Below are 23,462 nucleotides of genomic sequence, written 5' to 3'. Positions count from 1 at the left end.
AGGGAACGTCATATTAGAATGAGACTAGCTGTCTTAGTCTAATATGCAGATTTGCTAAAATGTGATGCCGCCCACAATGGGCAGGCATCACATCGCGACGTGTCACGAGGCGCAGGGAGTCAGGTGATCTGGGTGTGGCATCTCACGGCAGTTATTGACCATGCTGTGCAGATAACTGCCAGGTGCAGCGTGGCCGGTAGATCGCACCCATAATCTACTTATAATAATAATCTTTATTGTTTCAAGTAGGCTTACATTAACACTGCAATTAAGTTACTGTGAAAAGCCCCTACCCGCCACATTCCGCCATCTCTTCGGGTATACGGAAGGAGAATTCAGAATGTGCAAATTACCTAACAACACGTCTTGTGGGACTTGTGGAAGGAAACTGGAGCACCTGGAAGAAACCCACGTAGACACGGGGAGAACGTGCAGACTCTGTACAGACAATGACCCAAGCCGGGAATCGAACCTAGGACCCAGGCGCTGTGAGGCAACAGTGCTAACCACTATGCCGCCAATGTAATAGGGTACACGTTGAAGGTGTTTTCCCTCATGGATAATCTGGAACTAGGGACCACACCTTCAAAATAAGGGTTCTCTCATTTGGCATGGAGATGCAAAGGAATTTCTTCTTGAAGAATTGTTAATCTTTGGAATTCTCTTCCACGGAAAGCAGTAAAGGCTAGGTTATTGAATATATTCTGAAAATGGGTTGATGCTATGTTCCACAGATAAGACTACCTCCTTACATTTCACTCCAAAAAAAGCACAGATATTTCAAGTACAAATATTCATTTCTGTACTGTTTGAATTGCACAAAATACCTTATTACATATGCAACTAGGACTCAAAAAACCTATTTACTGATGTTAAGAAGGTTTACTCTAAAGCTATTGCAATCTTAAAGGAAATGACTAATTGATGAACGCTAATCACCTTTTCTATTTGAAGTATAATTTTCAATGTACCGAATTAGACAGATTTTTGAACTATAACAGAAACTAAGGTTATCAGGGGCAGGCAGGAAAGTGTATTGAAGGGCACAATCAAATTAACCATGATCTTACTGAATGGTGGTGTAAGCTCGAGAGGGTGAAGGGACTATTTTTGCTCCTATTTCATATGATTTTATCATCCACCAAACCTTGAAGGTAGCCTACTTTTACCATTGAGATATCGCTACCTCAGTCCCCCATTGTTGACAAAGCCACATCCAAGCTTTTGTTACACCTAGGTTTGACTTTCCTAATGCTTTACTGGCCAGTTTCCCAACTTCCACACTTTAATTCATCCAAATTCTACAGTCCGGCCTATTCCACATCAGCCTTTGAGTGTGACTCATCTGTCTTTACTTAGCTAATTGTTTTTGGGGTCCCCCTCACCTGTAATTTAAAATTCTCATTCATGCGTTTAAATGCCTCATATCTGGGCCAGTATTCCCCCATGAGATGGGTTTTCTAGTGGCGGCGGCTCACCATTGGTCGCCAACAGGGTCTTCTGGTTCTGCCAAAGTCTATGGCATTTTGTTTGGCTCACCCTGCCCGTTGCTGGGGAACCTGATGCTGGGGGGTCACCTTTGGCGAGACCAGAAGGTTCCACGGGCATGGAAGCGGCTGAAAATTCCACCCTTAGTTTTCCTGGTGCTATAACTCAACCAAAGTTCTCCAATCTCATGACCCTAGCCTCCGAAGTGAGCACGTTTTGTTCACCTCACCATCAGGAGTTCTCACTCCAATTGTTTAGATTTAAAGCTCTGGAATTCCTTCCCTTAAATCGTCTGTCTCTCTACTGTTCTCTCCTTGTAAGCTGATAAGCCTCAACCACAGGCCACTGAAAGGAGGCTTGAAAGAATTGCACTTTAATGAGGTATGAAAAATTGCTCAAAATGGTAGGCATGTTTAATAGGGTTTAACCAGTGTCTTTGTAACTGACAAATGGTTAGGGACATTTGCTTGATATGGGTGACAGGATGAGATAAGTGGGGACAATTTAAGTGGTGAGTATACCTTTGACCAACCTATTAGTCTTCCCACCTTCTTTTAGCTGTCTATTTTGGTCTATTATTCATTTTGTTTCCTACACCTATGAGAAGTGCCAAGATGTTTTGCAGTAACAGGTGGCAGATCAATGCAACTGTTGATTTATCTACCCTGCTGGGCTATGTCCAACTTTAAATGTCAGAAGTGGACGCCAGGATTCAAATCAGTAGTCAGAAACAACATTTGCCATTTAAGTATCTTAGTGCTAGACAAAAAGATTAACAATTGACTGGATTGCATTGCATTTCTCCAACGTGGAGATATATAAATGGTGGCTCTCCCTTCCGGACTCACCTCAGACCTCTCAATGCTGACCTTAAATCTTATCTCCTTGTACCAAGTCTGCAGAGCAGTCTCAAATTTTAAAATCAGCAACAATCAGATTTGACAGTTACAAACTTAAAAATAAACAGCAGGAGTCAGAGCTGGTTGAGGGGGAACAAATGCAACCTAAATATCCCAGCGCTGGAACAGAGGATTATCATAGAATTTACAGTGCAGAAGGAGGCCATTCGGCCCATCGAGTCTGCACCGGCTCTTGGAAAGAGCACCCTACCCAAGGTCAACACCTCCAGCCTATCCCCATAACCCAGTAACCCCGCCCAACACTAAGGACAATTTTGGACACGAAGGGTAATTTATCATGGCCTATCCACCTATCCACCAAGCCGGAATCGAACCTGGGACCCTGGAGCTGTGAAGCAATTGTGCGATCCACAATGCTACCGTGCTGCCCGTGTAAGAGCTACATTGGTATATACTGAAACAAAATCAGAAACAGACAGGTATGTCATCAGATCTGGATCCATCAGTGAGGAGGAATAACCAGTTGATGCTATGTTCCCCAGATAATATCATCCCCTTCCTTTCCTTCCGATCCAAAAAGGCACAGATACCTTAAATCACCAGACTAGCAATTGAGAGACCCAGGGTAATGCGTTGGGGACCCGGGATCGAAACCCATGGCAGGTGGTGAAATTTGAATTCAATAAAAATCGAAAATTAAATTAATAGTCTAAGGGTGACCGTGAAACCATTGTCGATTGTTGTAAAAACCCATCTGGTTCACTAATGTTCTTTAGGGGAGCAAACCTGCCACTCTTACCTGGTCTGGCCTACGTGTAACTCCAGATCCACAGCAATATGGTTGACTCTTAAATTTCCCCTTAAAGGCAATTAGGGATGGGCAATAAATGCTGGCCTAGCCAGCAATGCCTATGTCCCATAAAGGAATTATTAAAAAGTACAAACAGGATTCATTTAAAAACTAATTCACAAAAAGCCTCATTACTCTTACAGGGAGCAGGTCGTAAAAACCCTATTTAACTGGAGTCAGGAAGCTTTACAACAGTGAAGAAACAACACAGATGTTTCTAAAGGTATTGTAACCCCAAAGAAAAATGATCGTAATTAGTAAAATAAGATCACCTTTTCTACTTGAGTGATTATTTTCAACACGTCAACAGAATTTGCACTAGCGGCGGTAGTCATTTCAGAACTACAAGTTAGTTGAACTGTAATAATTTAACTGATAAATTATCAAATGATTTTTGAGGAGGTACAGAGAAGTTTGGTTAGGGTAACGCTGTATATGTGGTATACATGGACTTCTAAAAGACATTTGATACAGTGCTGCACAGCAGACTTGTGACCAAAGTTATAACCATGAGCTAAGTGACAAGAAATGGTGAATGGATATTTTCAGACTGGAGGAAGGCTTGTAGTGGAGTTCCCCCAGTCATCGGTGTTCAGAATGTTGATTTACCTGATTGTTTTATGAATTATCTAGCCTTGGTTTAGAGTACGTTTTAAAATTTGCAGATGATATGAAATTTGGAAGCATTGTGAACTACGAAGCGGATAGCTTAGAACTTCAAAAGGACATAGTCAAGTTGGTTGAAAGGGTGAACAATTGGCAAACAAAATTCAATATGGAAACATGTGACTGATTAGTTTTGGGCGAAGAATACATGGAGAGATAATACAAAATGAAGGGTGCAAGAGCACAGGGACCTGGGTGGATATGCACATGAATCATTGACTATGGTAGAACACATTGGGAGCTTGATTAAAGCATACAGTATCCCAGGATTCTTTAATAGGGCATAGAGTTCAAGATAATAGAAGATATGTTGGTCAAAGTAGACAGGGAGAAACTGCTTCCTCTCATGAAAGGATCGGGAATGAGAGGCACAGATATAATGTAACTGGCAAAGGCAGCATGAAGCAAAACTTTTCACACTGAGTGATTAAAGTCTAGAATGCATTGCTTGAGAGTATGGTGGAGGCAGTTTCAGTCAAGGCAGCTCAGAAGGGATTTGGATTGTTATCTGAAAAGGATTAATGTGCAAGATTACAGGGAGAAGGTAGGGTTGTACCCCCAGGTGAGTTGCTAATTCGGAGAGCTGCTGGTGTATACACAATGGGCCAAATAGCCTACTTCTGCACTGTAAGAATCCTACGATAAATTAAAGGTTCAGAAATAAAACATATTGCCAAAAGTAAAGGGTTCCAATCATGTTATACCTAAACCTCTGTCACAGAAGTTCAGCAAATTCACTGTTTCAATTCCTTAATTAGACAATAATAATTTTAAATGACAAATGTATCAAACTAGTTTAGAGTTGAGTATTACAAATATGAAGTTAGTACATAAAGGGACCATAAGACATTAGGCCATTTGGCCCATTGAGTCTGCTTTGCCATTCAATCATGGATGATATGTTTCTCATCCCCATTCTCCTGCCTTCTTCCCCTAACCCCTGATCCCCTTATTAATCAAGAACATATCTATCTCTGTCTTAAAGCCACTCTGTGACTTGGTCTCCACAGCCTGCTGAGACAATGAGCTCCACAGATTCCCACCCTCCAACTGAAGAAATTCCTCCTCATCTCTGTTTTAAAGGATCACCCCTCCAGTCTTAGGCTGTGCCCTCAAGTTCTAGTGTCTCCTACTAGTGGAAACATCCTCTCCACGTTCACTCGATCTCGGCCTCTCAGTATTCTGTAAGTTTCAATGAGATCCCCCCTCATTCTTCTAAACTCCATAGGGTACAGACCCAGAATCCTCAACCTCTCCTCATATGACAAGTCCCTTCATTCCGGAAATCATTCTTGTGAACATCCTCTGCAAGGCCAGCACATCCTCTTGTATTCTAGCTCTCTCAACATGAATGCTAACATTGCATTTGCCTTACTAACTGCCAACTGAACTTGCACGTTAACCTTAAGAGAATCCTGAACTAGGATTCCAAAGTCCCTTTATGCTTTTGATTTCCAAAGCCCTGTCCCATTTAGAAAATAGTCGATGCCTTTATTCTTCCTACCAAAATGCACAACCTCACACTTTCCTACATTGTATTCCATGAGCCACTTCTTTGCCCACACTCCTAGCCTGTCCAGGTCCCTCTGCTTCCTCAACACCTGTTCCTCTTCATATCTTTGTATCATCTGCAAACGTAGCAACAATGCCCTCAGTTCCTTCGTCCAATATGGCTACTAGTGGCTTTTGTGACAATAAGCGATTTTCATTTAATTTCATTTCAGATCATTAATGCATATCATGAATAGCTGTTGTCCTAACACCGACTCCTGCGGAACACCATTAGTCACCGGCTGCCATCCTGAAAAGGACCCCTTTATCCCAACTCTGCCTTCTGCTAGTCAGCCAATCTTCTACCATTTCATTACTTTGCTTCTAACACCATGGGCTCTTATCTTATTTATTGTAGGGCACCTTGTCAAAGACCTTCTGGAAATCCAAATAGATCACGTCCACTGGTTCTCCTTTGTCTAACTTCCTCGTAACCTCCTCAAAGAATTGTAACAGATTTGTCAGGCTTGACCTGCCCTTGACAAATTATGCTGACTAAGTCCTATTTTACCATGCACTTCTAAGCAATCTGCAATCTCATCCTTAATAAGACTTAAATTCTTACCAACAACTGAAGTCAAGCTAACCAGCCTATAATTTCCTGTCTTCTGCCTCCCTCCCGTCTTAAATAGGGGTATTACATTAGCCATTTTCCAGTCCTCTGGGACCCTCCCTGCCTCCAGTGATTCATAAAAGATCAGCACCAATGCCCCCACAATCTCCTCAGTTATCTCCTTCAGAACCCTGGGTGCAGTCCAGATGATTTATCTACCTTGTCTTATGTCGATTATCCTTCAGTTATGATCCTTTTAGAGACTGATAACTGTAAAAAAAAATCTGAATTTCTAGTGACTGACAGGAACGATTTTTATCCCCAGTGATCAGTCTCTATGTGGATCATATAAGAATAATCTACATAACACTGTATGCTCCAGATACTTTATTAATATTGAGCATGCAAGTGCAGCAGGCGGTAAAGAAGGCAAACGGTATGTTGGCCTTCATAGTAAGAGGATTTGAGTACAGGGGCAGGAATGTCTTGCTGCAGTTATATAGGGCCTTGGTGAGACCTTTCAGTTTCCCCAGCACCTTCTCCTTAGTGATAGCCCCCTGACTCTCTTGAAGTCATAGTCCCAGATGACCATATGCTGCTTTCCCCTTTGAGGGGGAGAGCTGAATGGTGGTTTAACTGGAGGATCACCACACCTCAGGCAAGGGGCAAGGGTGAAAAGGCGGGCCTTGTGGGCAGCACGGTGGCGCAGTGGGTTGGCCCTGCAGTCTCATGACGCGGAGGTCCCAGGTTCGATCCCAGCTCTGGGTCATTGTCTGTGTCGAGTTTGCACATTCTCCTCGTGTTTGCGTGGGTTTCATCCCCACAACCCAAAGATGTGCAGCGTAGGTGGATTGGCCACGCTAAATTGCCCTTAATTGGAAAAAATGAATTGGGTACTCTAAATTTATTTTTCAAAAGAGAAGGAAGGCCTTCATGAATAACCTCGGGCAGTACTGAAATTGAACCCACTCTGCTCGCCTTGTTCTGCATCACAAACCAGCTTTCTAGCCCATTGAGCTAAATTGGACCCCGCAAAGTTAGTAGGGTTGTTATCTATTGACAGTCTATTTAGAGTAAAGTGGAGTAGTGAATTCGACTTGATAAGAAGCCTGAGTGGTTTGGTTGTTATGGGACCAAATGAAAATGAAAATCGCTTATTGTCACAAGTAGGCTTCAAATGAAGTTACTGTGAAAAGCTCCTAGTCGCCACATTCCGGCGCCTGTTCAGGGAGGCCGGTACGGGAATTAAACCGTACTGCTGGCCTGCCTTGGTCTGCTTTAAAAGCCAGCTATTTAGCCCAGTGTGGGTTTGCTGGGAAGCAAATTGCAAGATGTTCACACATGTGGGCATTTGTGATGACTCGGAGTAGACTATTAGTCTCCAAATCTCACAGGGACGTGTTAGGAATGTCGAGTTTCATAAACAGTTATACAGTAAAATATCCTTTTAATTCCAAGATAGAATGGGGCTGGAGGTTTAGAAGATAGACAGAATGGGGCTGGAGGTTTAGAAGATAGACAGATTTTACCTGGATACACAGCCCATGTGATTCACATTGCCACGGAAATAAGCTTTGAGAAAGTAAAAAGCCATAGAAAGCCATTGTAGTTTTCGCTTACAGGGTTTGACTGAAGATGCCCCTGTATGTTAGAGACAGGCCAGTCGGTGCCTGAGAGACAGAGGCAGCCAGAATAAGTTATCTGGCTGGTGAACAAAAAAGGAAGCAGGAGCTGAGAATAGATTTTGGAAGAGTTCCTGGGGACTAAAGTGCCACTTAAGGAGGATTTTCAGTCATTTTAAAAGTTAGATGGGGGATATTTTCTGTAATTTAGATGACCCATTGCCTAATGAAGTGTTTAGATAACATTGTTTTTAGTTTATTACAGTAAAAAATTTAAAACCTGAAATCTTGTCATGTAAACCATCCTGGCAGCATGATCGCGCAGTGGTTAGCAATGCAGCCTCATGGCGCCAAGGTCCCAGGTTCATTCCCGGCTCTGGGTCACTGTTCATGTGGAGTTTGCACATTCTCCCCGTGTTTGCATGGGTTTCGCCCCCACAACCCAAAAGATGTGCAAGGTAGGTGGATTGGCCATGCTAAATTGCCCCTTAATTGGAAAAAAATAAATCGGGTATTCTAAATTTATTTTGTAAAATATATAATCCTCCCTGTCAGTCATTAGAAATTCATATTTGCTTTTACAGTTATCAGTCTCTAAATGGATCATAATACAAGGATAATCTACATAACACGATGCTCCACATACTTTATTGACATTGAGCATGCAAGTGCAGCAGGCGGTAAGAAGTCAAATGGTATGTTGGCCTTCACGGCAAGAGGATTTGAGTACGGGGCAGGGATGTCTTTCTGCAGTTGTACAGGGACTTGGTGAGACCACACCTGGAATATCGTTTGCAGTTTTGGTCGTCTTTTATGAGGAAGGATGTTCTTACTATGGAGCAAGTGCAGGTACCGAAGGATTATCAGACTGATTCTGGGATGGCGGGAATGATGTATGAGAAGAGATTGAGTTTGTTAGGATTATATTCACTGAAGTTTAGAAGAATGGGGGGGGGATCTCATATAAACCTATAAAATTCTAACAAGACTACACAAGGGAAATGCAGGAAGAATGTTTCCAATGGCAGGGGAGTTTTTAAAATTAATTTACGGAATTTGGGCATCGCTGGCTAGGCCACATTTATTGCCTATTCTTAATTGCCCTTCAGAAGGTGGTAGTGCGCTGCCTTCTTGAACTGCTGCAGTTCAGAAACAGACTGATGATACAGGGTCAACCATTTAGAATGGATATGAGGAGATATTTCTTCACCCAGAGTGGTGAAATTCTCTATCACTGAAAGTAGTTGAGGCCAAAACATTGTATGTTTTCAAAAAGGAATTAGCTATAGCCCTTGGGGCTAAAGGGATCAAAGGTTATGGGGCGGGGGGGGGGGGGGGGGGGGGGGGGGGAGGGGGACAGGTGACAGAGTTGGATAATCAGCCATGATCATAATGAATGGTGGAGCAGATGTGAAGGGCTTAATGGCCTATGTTTCAATGTCCTATTTTCTAGGTTTCATAACAACATGCATTTATATAGCAACTTTAACATAGAAAATGCTTCAAAAAGTGTAATTAGACACAAATGGCTACCAAATCCAAGGAGAGTGCATTTTTCTTCTAATACAAGCTTAGCGAAAAAAGAGTGTGTTTTATGCAGGGTCATAATGAGGAGAAGTAGAAAAGCAGAAAGGTTTAGGAAGCAAATTCCAAAGCACAAGGGCTAGATGGCTGAAGGCAGCTGCCAATGGAGGGACAAAGGAAGAAGAGAATACACCAGAGGCCAAACCGAGGAAAAGATTCTTGGTTGGAGAAGGTTACAGCAATAGTAAAAGTACATTAGGTATTTAAACAGGACTTGGATATTATGATGAGAATTTTAATGTATAGGTATTAGGGAACCAGAGTCAATAAGAACTGGATTGTTAAGAGGGCAGGACCTTCTCCCCTAGGTCTCTGTAATCCAACTCAGTTCAGTACTATTCTTTTTATCCAAACTTCAGTTGGATATATCTTTGCGAATTTCAATTGACAATTACAAATGAATGTATGTTTCAAAATCTTGCACAGACTACTTTTGCACATTTCATATCTGCAATATTAAGCTGTAGATGTATTAAGATTTGGAGTCTATTTTCACAGAACAATGATTTTGAAAAATTATATATTAGTTTCTAATAAAACTTTGATAACACATCAAGGAGTAATATGATGGTGTCACAACAGGATGCCGTAGATCAGCCTAATGCATGACAAAGAAGCTAGAAACAAAAACCATTGGCTTCCAACCTAAAAAGTTGTTCATTTTGGAAATTTGCATGAATCACCTGACCAACCCGCTTGTCTGCCCTAGTCACTTGTCACTGTGATGCTGATACAGTATTTTCAAATCTTCTCCTTTGTAAAGCTTGTCAACTCCTAGCCTAATCTAAAAAGTAAACTACTTGCTTCTCGATTTTGCTATGGAACTGCAGAATGCTTTGCCATTTTATTATTAAAAAGGGGAAAGAAAGGGTTGCATGGTGGCGGAGTGGTTAGCACTGCTGCCTCACAGGACCAAGGCCCCGGGTTCGATCCCAGTCCCAGGTCACTGCCCGTGTGGAGTTTGCACATTCTCCCCGTGTCTGTGTGGCTCTCACTCCCACACCCCAAAGATGTGCAGGGTAGGTGCATTGGCCACACTAAATTGCCCTTTAATTGGAAGTTTTAAAAAAGAGAAAGAAACCAAGGTAGCGATTCAGGGAGAAACATTATTTTCTCTCTTCCTTTCTTTTTATATTAAAAAGGGAAATATTCTCATTGTGATCTCTTTATGCTCAGTGGCTCCAGTGACATCAATCACAACAGTCCGTCCATAGTAAACAGTGGAGCACACAAATTCAAACCGACCAGGGTGTCAACCCAGAGCCACCACAGGAAACCAGTCCTACTTGCTTGGAATAAAACGTTTGCAGGGACCCACAACACCCAAGCAGCTCTCAGGTTTAAATGTTGTAGCCCATTCTTTTACTAGACAAACGATCGTAGTCTCGAGTTTAAATGCCAATAAAAACATTATTTTTAAGTCCATGAAGCTTGCAGTGAGTTTGTTACTTGCTTTTGCAAAGAGATTTTAAACTGACTTTCAGCTAATGGGCATTAATCTATTTTTAGAATAAAAGCTCAGTAGTACTAAACTCAGCTCATTAATGCTCATTGACATTGCACTTTCATTAGATGAGCAATGATAGAAAAATTGGCTGCTCTGCTGTTGTGAACACAATCAAGAACATTTATAGTATTTTGCTTTAATTATATACCAACAATACAAGAGTAGTAGCACATTTACTTGGATTACTGTTCAAATATTTTCCCTGGCTGCTAAGGATTTAGTCAGAATTACACAGGATGCATAATTTCCAGTGATCATTTTCTTGAATATTGAAAACCAAAGTAACCTACTAAAAGCAAAGCAAATTTATAACAGGGTAAACTTGTTCCCAATGGATGGCTTGAACTGTTCGCCCGTTGACATTTTTAAAAAAATTATACCACACATAACAGTTCGGTAATAACAAGTGCATTTTTTCCCTTATCCACTCGGCACAAAATACTTTACAACAAAAAAAATGTACAGTTTGATCTGCATGCTTGAAATCTAACCAATGTACAGAAACATTATTCCGAAGTGTGCTTTAGTTCAAATGTGCAGGACTGCACGAAGAACAGGCCTGAGACGGAGGTTAACCTCCATCATGATGCGTGGCCGACACCCGCAACAGTCGCTCTTCTGGCACTGAGCTAAGTGTTTCTGAACCTGGTATCCATGCAGGTGCATTAATTTCTTCCACAACTATAGTATAGTCGACACACAACTGTTCTATAAACAATTGCAGTTGCAAAAGAACAACAAAGTAGGAAACACTATCTCGAAACAGCCCGTCCCAGTTGTACCAATCAATGTAAGACCGATGATTAGATCGGGAAAAGTATATTTCCACGACTGTGTTTACCGTGGTTTGAAGCGGCAAATGACCACGATCAGTATCGAGCTCAAAGTCCTTCCGTTATGAAACAATAGGTTCGTTTAACTGTCAAATCTTGCGTTTGACCATTTTTCAGTATGCGGACAACGCATTTGCCCAATTTATTCTGTGTTATCACACCGAGTAAAATAACATTTCAATCAAAGCGCATGTAATGAGAAGTATAAATTGACAAGCTGTATCAGGACCACAAGAATCCACCCACTCACATTCTTTAAACCTGCTTCGTGCACAAGGCATTCAAAATCAGCATACATTAAACAAGTTTTCAAACTTATTTCCACCCCCCCATCAATTCAGAATGGCAAAACAATATGTGGAATACGGAATATATTTTACAGAACTTGGGGGTGGAGGGGGAACCCAGATACAAAACAGTAAGTACTGCAGTACCCAGAGATTTGAAATACATTCGGTATTTGTACAGGGGCGTTAACCATGAATGGAATGAAAATGTCATTCCCCACCACACTTTGCAAACCCAAGATTTGGAAAGTTGGCTTTTGAAATCAGTTAAATGTTTTTTTAAAAAGACATTAATTCAAGCCACATCTGAAGTGGAACCGTGGAGCGGGGTGGAGGAGGAAAAGCTTGTTTCTTTTATTCCGAGATGTGAGCGTTTTATTGCCTATCCCAGAGGGCATTTAAGAGTCAACAGAATAATATTGTTTGTTAGTGTCACAAGTCGGCTTACATTAACACTGCAATGTTCGGGTACACTGAGGGAGAATTTAGAATGTCCAATTCACCTAGCAAACATGTCTTTCTGGACTTGTGGAGAAAACCCACGCAGTCACAGGGAGAGTATGCAGACTCCACACAGTGACCCAAGTCGGGAATCAAACCCAGGCCTCTAGTGCTGTGAAGCAACAGTGCTAACCATTGTGCTAACGTGCCACCCATATTTGTGATGTGGAGTCACATGTAGACCAGGCCAGGTAAGGACATCAGATTTCCATTCCTAAAGGACATTAGTGAACCAGATGGGTTTTCACGACAATGGTTTCATGGTCATCATTCGAATTTCAATTCCAGATTTTTATTGAATTCAAATTTCACCATCTGCTGTGGACTTTTTCGAACCCGTGTCCCCAGATCATTACCCTGGGTCTTGGGATTACTAGCTCATCGACAATACCACTATCTCCCTGTATTTACTATTATGCCCCTGAAGGATTTAATACCTTCATAGATGACAGCAGTCCTCTGAAGGGTACCTGCCCCCGTATGGGCATCTGATTCCTCTCCATCCCTTCTCTTCACCACCCTATTCCACCTGGCCATGCACTAGGGATACCTGCCCTCCGCTGTACTCTGGCCAATCTAGAATCATAGAATCCTGACAGTGCAGAAAGAGGCCATTCAGCCCATCAAGTCTGCACCGAATCTTCAAAAGACCACCCTACCTTGGCTCAATCCTCCACCTTGTAACCCCACCCTTTGGGAAAATTTAGCATGGCTAATCCACCTAACCAGCACGTCTTTGGACTGTGGGAGGGAACCGGAGCACCCAGAGGAAACCCATGCAGACACAGGGAGAAAGTGCAAACTCCACATAGTCAGCTGAGGTCGGAATCAAACTGGGTCCCTTGTGCTGTGATGCAACAGTGCTAACCATTGTGCCACCGTTCCGCCCCTTCTGTTACCCATCCCGGGGGATCTGCCTCCTCTATTGTTGCCGTGCTCTGGGTTGTATCTTAACTCTTTTCACGTGTCCCACTCTGGGGGTGGGGATTCTTCACCTGCCCCTCTCCCTGTGCCCCTCTCTGGGGGCTGGGGGGGGGGGGGGGGGGGGGGGGGGGGGAGGTAACCTCACATTTTCACATCTGGGAGATATCTTCCCCCTCCCCCTGCCCTGGGAGGTACTTGCCAAATTTCCCCCTGCCACATTCTGCGAGGGTATCTGCTCCACACTGTCCCTTCTCCATTCTGGGGTAGGTATCTGGCCCACCTGCATCACTGAATAATACAGTACAGAAGAGGCTACTCGGCCCATCGCGTCTGAACCGACACATGTAAAACACCTGACCTGCCTACCTAATCCCATTTACCAGCACTTGGCCTATTGCCTTGAATGTTATGACATGCCAAGTGCTCATCCAGGTACATATTATTAGGATGAGGTAACCCGCCTCTACTACCCTCTCGGGCAGTGCATTCCAGACCATCAAAACTCTGGTAAAAATGTATTTCCACAAATCTCCACTAAATCTCCTGCCCCACACCTTGAACGTGTGTCCCCTTGTCTCTGACCCTTCAACTAAGGGAACAGATGCTCCTCATAATGTTCATGCCCCTAAGGAACCTCTGCCTTCCCCCCACCCCCCTCAGCATGAATGGATATCAGAAGGGTTGGTGCCATGTTTGCCCCGCACTATGCGGGTGAGGGAGGGTTGGTGGCATTTCTGACCCTACCACACTCTGAAGGGACATCTTCCCCATCCCCCTTCTGCAGCATGCTCTTGTGCTTGTGGCCCCTACCCCACACTAGGAAGTGCATCTGTTTCTCCCCCACTTCTGTCCCAGCCTCTCTCTAGGTGCCATATCAGCCCCTGCCCTGTTCTGGGTGTATCTACCCCCCCCCCCCCCCCCCCCCCCCCCCCCCCCCCCCCCCCCTGCTGTGCCTCTGTCATGCTGGAGTGATATCTGTCCCCCCTATGGCAGCTTCTGGTGGGGGGTCTGCCCCCACCACCCCTTCTCCCTTTCAGTATGTGTCTGTTTGTGCCCCACTCTCAGAGAGACTTGTCCATCTTTGCCTCTGCCCTGCTCTGGAGGGGAACCTACCCCATCCAGCTGGAGGGGAACCTACCCCATCCAGCTGCCCAGTCCCTGCTCTTGAGGGGAGGGTATGGTCTAGCAGGGAGGGGGGTAGGTGCTACTTCCCTGATCTTGGGGTGAAGAGGCAGAGGTGTACCTTCCCTGGAATTGTTGGGGGGGGGGGGGGGGGGGGGGGGGTCTGCCCCTGCCTTGCTCAGGGAGGGGGGAATATGCCCCTGCCTTGCTCAGGGAGGGGTGTATCTGCCCCTACCTTGTTCAGGGAGGTGTGTATCTGCCCCTGCCTTGCTCAGGGAGGGGTGTATCTGCCCCTGCCTTGCTCAGGGAGATATCTGCCCCTGCCTGCAGCGGGAGGGGGGTATCTGCCCACCCTGCTGCAGGAGGGGGGTATCTGCCCTCATCCTGTTTCAGGGAGTAATCTGCCATGCCCCGGAGTGGTATCTGCCCTTGCCCTGCTCCGGGGTGTATCTGCTCCCCCCTCCTGCTCCAGGGTGTATCTGCCCCCCTCCTACTCCGGTGGGGTTTCTGCCCCCCTCCTACTCCGGTGGGGTATCTGCCCCCCCTCTACTCCGGTGGGGTATCTGCCCCCCCTCTACTCCGGTGGGGTATCTGCCCCCCCTCTACTCCGGTGGGGTATCTTGCCCCCCCCCTACTCCGGTGGGGTATCTGCCCCCCCCCTCTACTCCGGTGGGGTACCTGCCCCCCCCCCTCTACTCCGGTGGGGTATCTGCCCCCCCTCTACTCCGGTGGGGTATCTGCCCCCCCTCTACTCCGGTGGGGTATCTGCCCCCCCTCTACTCCGGTGGGGTATCTGCCCCCCCTCTACTCCGGTGGGGTATCTGCCCCCCCTCTACTCCGGTGGGGTATCTGCCCCCCCTCTACTCCGGTGGGGTATCTGCCCCCCCTCTACTCCGGTGGGGTATCTGCCCCCCCTCTACTCCGGTGGGGTATCTGCCCCCCCTCTACTCCGGTGGGGTATCTGCCCCCCCTCTACTCCGGTGGGGTATCTGCCCCCCCTCTACTCCGGTGGGGTATCTGCCCCCCCTCTACTCCGGTGGGTATCTGCCCCCCCTCTACTCCGGTGGGGTATCTGCCCCCCCTCTACTCCGGTGGGGTATCTGCCCCCCCTCTACTCCGGTGGGGTATCTGCCCCCCCTCTACTCCGGTGGGGTATCTGCCCCCCCTCTACTCCGGTGGGGTATCTGCCCCCCCTCTACTCCGGTGGGGTATCTGCCCCCCCACTACTCCGGTGGGGTATCTGCCCCCCCTCTACTCCGGTGGGGTATCTGCCCCCCCTCTACTCCGGTGGGGTATCTGCCCCCCCTCTACTCCGGTGGGGTATCTGTCCCCCCTCTACTCCGGTGGGGTATCTGTCCCCCCTCTACTCCGGTGGGGTATCTGTCCCCCCTCTACGCCGGTGGGGTATCTGCCCCCCCTCTACTCCGGTGGGGTATCTGCCCCCCCTCTACTCCGGTGGGGTATCTGCCCCCCCTCTACTCCGGTGGGGTATCTGCCCCCCCTCTACTCCGGTGGGGTATCTGCCCCCCCTCTACTCCGGTGGGGTATCTGCCCCCCCCTCTACTCCGGTGGGGTATCTGTCCCCCCTCTACTCCGGTGGGGTATCTGTCCCCCCTCTACTCCGGTGGGGTATCTGCCCCCCCTCTACTCCGGTGGGGTATCTGCCCCCCCTCTACTCCGGTGGGGTATCTGCCCCCCCTCTACTCCGGTGGGGTATCTGCCCCCCTCTACTCCGGTGGGGTATCTGCCCCCCCTCTACTCCGGTGGGGTATCTGCCCCCCCTCTACTCCGGTGGGGTATCTGCCCCCCCTCTACTCCGGTGGGGTATCTGCCCCCCCTCTACTCCGGTGGGGTATCTGCCCCCCCTCTACTCCGGTGGGGTATCTGCCCCCCCTCTACTCCGGTGGGGTATCTGCCCCCCCTCTACTCCGGTGGGGTATCTGCCCCCCCTCTACTCCGGTGGGGTATCTGCCCCCCCCTCTACTCCGGTGGGGTATCTGCCCCCCCCTCTACTCCGGTGGGGTATCTGCCCCCCCCTCTACTCCGGTGGGGTATCTGCCCCCCCCTCTACTCCGGTGGGGTATCTGCCCCCCCCTCTACTCCGGTGGGGTATCTGCCCCCCCTCTACTCCGGTGGGGTATCTGCCCCCCTCTACTCCGGTGGGGTATCTGCCCCCCTCTACTCCGGTGGGGTATCTGCCCCCCTCTACTCCAGGGGGTATCTGCCCCCTCTACTCCAGGGGGTATCTGCCCCCTATACTCCAGTGGGGTATCTGCCCCCCTCTACTCCGGTGGGGTATCTGCCCCCCTCTACTCCAGGGGGTATCTGCCCCCTCTACTCCAGGGGGTATCTGCCCCCTCTACTGCAGTGGGGTATCTGCCCCCCTCTACTCCAGTGGGGAATCTGCCCCATCTAATCCAATGGGGTATCTGCCCCGTCTAATCCAGTGGGGTACCTGCCTGTCTACGCAGGGGTAGGGTGTATTTGCCTGCAGCTGAAGGGAGCTGTCAGGAAGCCGCCCGGCAGCGTCTCCAAGTGGAGGTACAAACCCTGTCGCGGGGGGGGCGGGGGGAAGAGGCTCAGTCAGTCAGTCAGTCGGTCACTCACCCGCCGGGCCGGCCTCTCAGACTCTTCCTCAGCCTTTCGCCTCACTTGGGTTTCTCTCACCGGAATAATAATAAATAATTATCAATAATAAACTGGAAGTGTTTGCACTATTTTTTTAAAAAGGGGGGGGGGGAGGGAAAGGGTAAACGTCAGCAGAAGCCCGGGGGTTTAACACTTTCCTTCCAGAATAATCCTGCCCTCTCTCCCCTCCCCCACACACGGTCCCTGCTGACTGGCTGAGGCCGGGCCGACGTGGCCAGTCCCAGTCGGTGTCGGTCGAGGCTGGAGAGAGGCGAAGTGGGGGGGAGGGCAGGAAAACTGGGGCCGCTGCCAGATAGTGAGCTCTCCATTCGGGTGCTGCGGCGGCCGGGCCGCGCACTGGCTCCTCCCCGCACACCTTTGCCCAATAGTGGTGGGCGTGAAGGCCCGGCCCCCTGGCTGGCTGGCAGTCGCCTGCCCTCTCGGCGGATCCGTTTCCCCCACATCTCCCGCTCACCCCCCCCAAAAAAAAAAATCGTCGAGGTGTGAATTTTGGCGGCACGGCCGCACTCGTACCGTCGGAGATATTGGGCTGTGGGGAATTGCGGCGCTCCATAACCGAGGCCCTGACAGTTAGAGGGCCGGCCGCTTTGCGCACGCGCGCGGCACCCCGCCGCCTCCGAGCTGTCAAGTTGTCAATCACCTGGTCCCGGGTCCGGCTGCACAAAGCAGGCGGAGCGGCCGCACTTACCTCGTCCGCCGTGCACACTCAATGCACCTCACTGGCGGCCAAGTTCGCTCGCGGTGCCAGCGCTCCCCAATGCATTGAGCAGAAGAGACCCAAACCCGAGGCCATGCCCGCCCCGGCAACGCCATGAAGTGCATGTCTTCTTGGCAAGCCGCCGGCGACAAGCCCGCATCCTCCCCTTCTCCCGAACACCTCGCTACCACCAGCTTTCCGTGACAGCCACCCCGCGCTGGCTTTTCGAGTTGGGTGAGCGGCACTGGCACTTGTCACATCATTGCGTCAAGCAAAAGTAGCGGCGAGCTTCCGAAATTCACGCAGGCAAGAATGCTTGCGAACACGCCCTCCGATTTTCGCAGAAAGTGCATTGGGATTGTGCGCTCGTTGTATTTTTAAACCCAGTGCCTCAGTCCTTTAACAGTAAATTGCACCGTCTGTGTGTGTCAACAGTCGACAAAAGAAAAGCACAATCACTGAAGCTACTGGCCTCGGTTTGGACGCTTTTAAACCTAATATACATTCAAACCAAACGCCCATTTTCTCACTCAGTTATCTGGCAACTATCCCAGTTTTCATCAATTTCAGTTTAGCCAAACAAGCCAGCCAGCTCTTTGCATTCACCACATCTATTAGTGTGCAGCGTTCCTTTGATGCCAAGCACTCACAGGTAGTACTACTGAAGCCGTTATCCATTTTGAATTGACCGCTTTACTAGTAGCTAGTAAAGTTTACTACTGTAGTTTACTAGTAGCACCATTCACCACCAAACAATGTAGTTGACAGTCTTACTGTGTCACATTCAAACGGGCGAACCGATATTGATCTAAAACAAAATCTGAGCTGAAATGCGCGTGTTGACTTTTGACTCAAACCAACAATGTTTAAAAAAGAGGAATACTCACTGATAACCCTAAACAAAACACGGCAGTTTTGATAATCGCAGTATTTTTCACATGCCTGTCGATTTTGTAATTTAGGAACCGTCCCTTGCATGTTTGCTGTTGAACTGAAATGTAATTAAAGAATCATCCAACTGGAGAAAATAATGAGATATTATTGCACCTTGAAATTAATATTTATGGTTAAAAACAGATATGTCATTTTTAAATCTAAGAACATGCACTTTAACAAAGAGGCGGAAGTTTTAAAAAATTGCACTCCAGGAGACCTCGCGTAACATTGCAGTTACCTGTATTCCCGGCACTGTCTTTCTTGCAATCCTGGCCAATAAATTTAGGTCTCATATTGTTAGCAACGTTCACCCACGAAGGGTGGGCACAGTAAGAAGGATGGAGTTGGGACATCACGAAGATGGAGTTGGGACTACTGCATTATACATAACTTTACATATACTGTCACCAAATAATTGACAAGTCGCAAAAATTTTTTTTTACCTGGTTGGAGGATGTCGCCGCTGAAAAACTTAGTGACCAGGTTTTATATAACAGTAGGAAACCAGGGTATTTGATGGTGGTTTTTATACATTGATTGATATTCCCCATATGTGGGCTGACCTCAGAATCATGTTTACCCACGTAGGGCGGTTGTAAAACGGGGTTTCCATGGGTTTTGCAGCCTCAGACGCCCATTGAAGGTACTATCACCACCTGCCAAACTAATGGATGACAAACGAGCATTTAAACTGCTGCCATTCCGTTCTTGTGGAGTTACTATTTTCTGTTAAATGTGTATCCATTTTTACAAGATTGTGCTGTAAAATATTGCCTGCCATTTTTCACTTCAAATTATTTTCTTCCTTTTAGATCCACTATTGGAACTATTCTCAGATGTCTGCCAACGTTGTCCAGAAACCTGGCCTTAGGAGATGTAGGAGAGCAGAACAGGCTTACTTTTCTCTCAGAATACCTCTCCCCCATCTATTGTTTTTCACTTCTTCCTCATTCCTTGCCCCACCCAACAATCCCACCGAGAATTGAGATCAGGTATTTACCATGAGAGGAATTTATACCTCCCTACCTCTGACACTATGAGCAGTGCTGTGAGAGATTTAAAAGTATGAACATGTCACCTGAGCCCTTATGTTGAACCCCCTTCTGTGCTATGATACGCAGCATGTACATGAAACCACTTAAGTTTGTTATTGTTCATTTGTTTTATATTGGCACAAGTTATTAACTGCATGAGGCGTGTATTTTCTCTGTCAACTGTAGATTTTTTTGCATTGTTTGAAATTAATGCTGCAAAAATTTGAAATAAACAGGGAATGTGAAAATAGTTGTGTTTATCTAGTTTTGACTACAAAAGATGTGTGTCACCGACTGCTGTGCTTTCTTTTATGCAGAGAGTTCACTTTAAATACATTTTTCTTTGCTTCTTACACATTACACAGAAATAAATCTAGGCCTTGATTTCTCCAAATTTGGAGTAAGGTGCACAGTTCTGGTCTCGATATTATTATTTTTTAAATGTATTTTATTACAAACATGGATCAAAACAGGTACAACAAATAAACAGCCTGGGAAACATACTTCCTATAATTATAATAATTGCTTATTGTCACAAGTAGGCTTCAATGAAGTTACTGTGAAAAGCCCCTAGTCGCCACATTCCAGCGCCTGTTCGAGGAGGCTGGTACCGGAATTGAACCTGCACTGCTGGCCTTGTTCTGCATTACAAGCCAGCTGTTATAATCAACAATACAGTCTGTACAATTTTTTTCTCCTTTTTCACTCCCCTTCATCCGCCCCCCCCCCCACCCCCACCCCCGTGACAAACAGCTACTCAAACATGTTCACAAACATCCCCAACCTCTTCTCAAATCCCTCTGCATAGCCCCTTAACTCATACTTTATCTTCTACAACCGCAGGAAGTCACCCAATTAAGCTGCTACCCCCAGTGGCGATGCCGACCGTCACTCCAGCAAAATTCACCGCCGTGCAATCAGAGAGGCGACGGCCACGACTTTGGTCTTCTTCCTCTCCATGAGCTCCAGATTCTCTTAAACCCCAAATATCATCACCAAAGGGTCCGGGTCCACCTCCTCCTCCACTATCCTGGCTCACCTCCTCCTCCACTATCCTGGCTAAGACCACGAATACACCCGCCCAGAATCTTCCCAATTTTTCACAACCCCAAAACATGTACGCGTGATTCGCTGGACCCCGTCCACACCTCACACACTCATCTGCTACCCCCTGGAAGAATCCATCATTCTCACCCGAGTCATATGCCCCTGTGCACCACGTTAAACTGTGTCAGACTCATCCTTGCACAGGAGGAGGAGAAGGTCCTGTTTACCCTACACAGTGCCTCACTCCATACTCCCCATTTGTTCTCCCCTCCCAACTCCCTTTCCCATTTCTCCTTGATTATCACCATCCACTCGCCTCCCTGCTCCCCCAGCCACTTATATATATCCCCAATTCTTCCCTCCCCTTTCACATCCGGAAGCAGCAGTCGTTCCAGCAAGGTGTATCCCGGCAACTGAGGGAACTCCATCCAAACCTTTCACGCAAAGAGGCTGACCTGCAGATACCTGAACTCACTCCCCCTCGGCAGCTCTACCCTCTCCCTTAGTTCCTCCTGACTTTTGAACTCTTCCACCAAATACAGATCCCTCACCTTGACCAGCCCCACTTCCCTCCACCTCCTGTATACATTATCCTTCTCCCCGGCTCAGACCTATGATTCCCGCACAGCGGTTTTAACACCGACATCCCTTCCCCCCTCAAACGCCTCCTCAACTGATTCCATGGGCAGGATTTTCCAGTCGCCGACGCCGAAAACGCATTCGGCGATAGGCCGGAGAATCAACATTCGTGCCAAAATCAGGGGTTGTGCTGCTTTTGCAATGCTCCACCCCCTCCAAAGCAGCGTCCTCTTGGAGTACGGCGCACGCCGTATCGGCGGCCTGAGGGCGTTGCCTGAGGCCCTCCTTCCTGATGCTCCGCCCCCGACCGGCTGAGTTCCATACGGCCAAAGGGGTGACACTATTTGGCAGTCCGGGTCAACGCATGGACAGCGCCATGTTGCACGGCGCGGCCGCTGCAGGCCTGCCAGCTAGCCCCCCCACCAAACGGAGGATCGGTGGCCTTCCCCGACTTCATACCCCTGAAACTATCCAGCACCTCCCTCAGCCCCAGGGGCTCCTCCAACGCCTGCCTCTTTGCTCCCTTCACCTGGGGAAATTCCAGCTTGTCCAGAAACCGCCCATGTCCCCCTCCTTTCCCCCTGGGTCCACTTCGTACAGTCCCTGATAGTACTCCCTAAACATCTCATTTATCTTCCCTGGCTCCGACATCACATTCCCAGCCGCAGTTCATATCTTCAGTATTTCCCTGGACACAGCCTGCCTCCGCAACTGGTGCACCAGCATGCGACTCATCTTCTCCCAATACTCATAGTGCACCCCTCTTGCCCTACGCAGTTGCCCTACTGCCCTCCCTGTTGTCAGCCTGTCAAATTGCCCACAGACTTTTTCCTCCTCACCAATTCCTTAGCGGTGGGCACCCTCGAATACTCCCTGTCCACCTCTACCTTTGCTCACGAGATGGTCATGTTCCCCTCTCCTTTCCCTATCCACATGAGCCTTTCACAAAATAATTTTCCCCTGGACCACTGCCTTCAGTGCTTCCCAAAAAATGGCCGCCAACACCTCCCCATTCTGATTCAACTCCACATGCTGCTTAATCGCCGCCCGCGCCTTATCACAAAAACCTCCATCCGCCAACAACCCCAAATCAAGCCTCCACCCCGGCCTCTGCTCTCGTCCTGCTCTAAACCAAATCTCCAGCCAGTGGGGCGCATGGTCTGAGATAACTATCCCTTCATACTCTGCCCCCTCCATCCCAACCAAAACCTCCCGCCTCACTACAAAGTAATCAATCCTCGAATACACCTTATAGACGTGTGAAAAGAAGGAATACTCTCCCCTGGGTTCTGTAAGCACCATGGATCCACCATACCCATTCTCTCCATAAACCCCCCAGCTCCCTTGCCATTTGTACCCTACCCATCGACTTGGGGCTCGACCTATCCACCCTCGGCTCTAGGACACAGTTAAAATCTCCTCCCATGATCAACTGGTGCATAGATACATAGAAGATAGGAGCAGGAGGAGGCCTTTTGGCCCTTTGAGCCTGCTCTGCCATTCATCACGATCATGGCTGATCATCCAACTCAACAGGCTAATCCTGCTTTCTCCCCATAGTCTTTAATCCCATTCTCCCCAAGTGCTATATCCAGCCGCCTCTTGAATAAATTCAAAGTTTTAGCATCAACTACTTCCTGTGGTAATTAATTCCACAGGCTCACCACTTTTTGTATGAAGAAATGTCTCCTTATCTCTGTCCGAAATGGTTTACCCTGAATCCTCAGATTTGACCGCTGGTTCTGGACACACCCATCATTGGTAACATCTTCCCTGCATCTACCATGTCTAGTCCTGTTAGAATTTTATAAGTCTCTATGAGATCCCCCCTCATTCTTCTGAACTCCAGCGAGAACAGTTCCAACCTAGTTAATCTCTCCTTATATGACAGTCCTGCCATCCCTGGAATCAGTCTGGTAAACCTTCGCTGCACTCCCTCGAGACCAAGAACATCCTTCCTCAGAGAAGGAGACCATAACTGCACAAAATATTCCAAGTGTGGCCTCACCAAGGCCCTGTACAATTCCAGCAACACATCCCTGGTGTGTGGCCAAATTCTGGATCGCTTGCCAGCAATCCCCTCATAAAACCCACCTCATCCCAATTCGGGGCATACACATTTACCAACACCATCAGCACCCCTTCCATCCCACTCACAATATCATATCTCCC

At 47.5% G+C, this 23,462-nt stretch overlaps 1 protein-coding gene and 1 long non-coding RNA gene across 4 annotated transcripts in view; one reads left to right on the top strand and one right to left on the bottom strand.

The window, feature by feature from the left end:
* Window positions 1-17,854, bottom strand: part of LOC119953894 (zinc finger protein 652-like) — a 97,689-nt gene extending 79,835 nt beyond the window's left edge. Inside the window, exon 1 of one of the 3 annotated variants that reach the window (XM_038778528.1) lies at window positions 17,686-17,854. The gene's annotated coding sequence lies outside the window, so the exon portion shown is untranslated. Of the gene's footprint in view, window positions 1-16,955; window positions 17,404-17,510; window positions 17,558-17,685 lie in introns of those variants that run through there. The other 2 variants (XM_038778529.1, XM_038778527.1) reach the window with 2 other exon arrangements.
* Window positions 17,855-18,138: 284 nt separating this feature from the next.
* Window positions 18,139-19,914, top strand: LOC119953895. Its single transcript, XR_005458134.1, has 2 exons — window positions 18,139-18,346; window positions 19,443-19,914. It is a non-coding gene; the product is annotated as an uncharacterized LOC119953895 (long non-coding RNA).
* The last annotated feature ends 3,548 nt before the right edge of the window (window positions 19,915-23,462 follow it).

This window comes from Scyliorhinus canicula, chromosome 19 (genome assembly GCF_902713615.1).
Source record: "Scyliorhinus canicula chromosome 19, sScyCan1.1, whole genome shotgun sequence".
Lineage (NCBI taxonomy): Eukaryota > Metazoa > Chordata > Chondrichthyes > Carcharhiniformes > Scyliorhinidae > Scyliorhinus > Scyliorhinus canicula.
Note: the sequence above shows the minus strand (reverse complement) of the source record. Positions and strands in the feature narration are given on the sequence as shown.